Here is a 2,694-nt window from a genome sequence, read left to right on the forward strand (position 1 = left end):
TGTTACGGCAGGAGTGGACCCTTGGGGCCCTATTCACTAGGTTTTCCACTTATCCATATGCTGGAGAGGAAAAAGTCTTCCTATGGGTCCCTGGTTGGGTCTGAAAATTAAATGGACAATGATTAATAGAAGATAAGCATACATATTTATTTAAGTTTTTCTTCACATGGGGCTTCCCTGGTGGCTCAGATGGTAAAGAATCTGCCTGCCATGCAGGAGACCCAGGTTCTATCCTTGGGTGTGGAAGATCCCCTGGAGGAGGGCATGGCAACCCACTCCAGTACTCTCGCCTGGACAATTCCACGGACAGAGGAGCCTGGAGGGCGACAGTCCAGGGGTCACAAAGAGTCGGACACAACTGAGTGACTAACACTTTCACTTTCACTTACTTGACACTGGGAACCTTCATAAGGAAATGAAGGCCGACAGAAATGGCTAACCCAGAGTATGTCTATTATGTCTGAGGGAGAGTGGGCTGTCTTGGAGGAATTTGATAGGTTGGGAGTATGAGGAATGTGAGGAAAGAGCACCTGGACGTGAACTTGAGCAAACGCTGGAGACGGGGACACAGGCCGGCCTGGCTGCGCCCACGAGGTCGCGTGCAGTCGGACACGACGCAGCGACTCAACAAGAACAACAAGCAGAAAGTTCACTGAACCAGCGGAGCTTCTCGGGGCCTGTTTGTCGGCTGCTTCTCGGCCGCCTTTGTCTTCAGAGATGAGGACGCTCCTTCCCTCCAGGTATAAGGAGGGCCCTTCGCACAGGAGGCTTTTATGACCTGTTTCAAGGTCACAGAAAAGATACGGGGGAGGGAGAAGGGCAGCGTGGCCTTTCTCCTGCCCTTGTCTCAGACGTCTTTAGCTTAAAACAGTTGATACGCCACGGTGCGGTATTCTCGGGGAAGATTTCCTGAACATTATCACAAGTTTAGTGGCCACTGAGGACGTCAATTCAAGCACCCGCCATTTGAAAATAAGGTCAAATTCAGTCTTCATTTTGAATAACGACCGGCCTGACCCAAGTCCAATTTATGGCACAACCAAGGCTGAAACGCATAGCTCAGTCAGTAAAGCGTCTGCCTGTAATGCAGGAGACCCAGGTTCGATTCCTGGGCTGGGAAGATCTCCTGGAGAAAGAAATGACAACCCACTCCGGTATTCTTGCCTGGACAATGCCATGGACAGAGGCGTCTGGTGGGCTAGTTTGTGGGGTCGCAAGAGTCGGACACCAGTGAGCGACTAAGCACGCACACAAGACCTAGACTAAAATGACTTTAAAAATACCTATGTATTGTATGTAGGTATCTATTATAATAAAGACTAAATTATTTGCTTATATTTGTTTTAATGGTGTATTTAAGAGACCAGGAAATGTAGAAAAGATCAGATCAGATCAGTTGCTCAGTCGTGTCCGACTCTTTGCAACCCCATGAATCGCAGCACGCCAGGCCTCCCTGTCCATCACCAACCCCCGGAGTTCACTGAGACTCACGTCCATCGAGTCAGTGACGCCATCCAGCCATCTCATCCTCTGTTGTCCCCTTCTCCTCCTGCCCCCAATCCCTCCCAGCATCAGAGTCTTTTCCAATGAGTCAACTCTTCACATGAGGTGGCCAAAGTACTGTAGTTTCAGCTTCAGCATCATTACTTCCAAAGAAATCCCAGGGCTGATCTCCTTCAGAATGGACTGGTTGGATCTCATGGTGCAAACCCTCACTGTTCTTGACCTGTTCATTGTAGCTGTCCTCCTTGTAGAAATCTGCAAAAACCTCAGAAAAGCAGAAGGTACTTTCAAAGAAATGTAAACTGTAATTGTTAGAGATTAGTTCTGAAGAAATTTTAGGAGCAATTAAAAGAGATTAGTAAAACCACACAACCATCTTTCTGAAAATTATTCTGTCCCTCATCTTTTTCACATGATTGTATCCTCTATTAAGGTAACTTAGTTCACGGGTCCAAGTTTAACCACTGAAGAAAAGGCCTCAGGTCAGTAAGCAGTAGAGAGTCTTCAACTTTAGAATCCATGAGAATCACGCTGAAATGCAGATTCCTGGGTCAGGCTGCCCTGAGAGCCCCAGAATCTGCATTCTTCATAAGCAGCTTTGATAAACAAGACAGTTACGTGCACTCTCCGAGTGCCCTAAATCATGAATATTATGTGAAACCAGATTTTCTCTAGAGGTGGCTCTAGAGATGGCAATAAACAACCTTTTCTTTCTTTGTCTAGGCAGCCACCTCTATATTATTAATATATAAACAGAAACAAAAGGGCGCTATCTTACTAGATGTAATTATTTTAATTTTTTTTAACTAAGAGCATTGGCCATTCCCTGATACGCCAGGCACAGCGTTAGAGTTTCACACTTATGGTCGCATGAAGGTCCATGTCAATGAGTCTAACCCATTAAGACCCTGGTAGGGTCAAGAGTATTTTCACTGGTTTGAGTCATGATGCCATCATAAAATGTAGCATGTCAACTTTCTAACAACATATACAGAACTCTTTGAATAATTGCCATCTTGGAAATACAGAATGAAACAAGGGATAGATGTGCTTTATTATAAAAATAACAGGAGCATGGCACCCCGAAGAAAACCCAGGGAAATAATGAATGGAAGCTGCAGACAAACTTGGCCGACTGTACAGAGTCTGTAGTCTTGGTCAGGCTTGACTGGCTGGGTTTGGTCCCTGATA

The sequence above is a fragment of the Bison bison genome, unplaced genomic scaffold (assembly GCF_000754665.1).
Source record: "Bison bison bison isolate TAMUID 2011002044 unplaced genomic scaffold, Bison_UMD1.0 scf7180017864236, whole genome shotgun sequence".
NCBI lineage: Eukaryota > Metazoa > Chordata > Mammalia > Artiodactyla > Bovidae > Bison > Bison bison.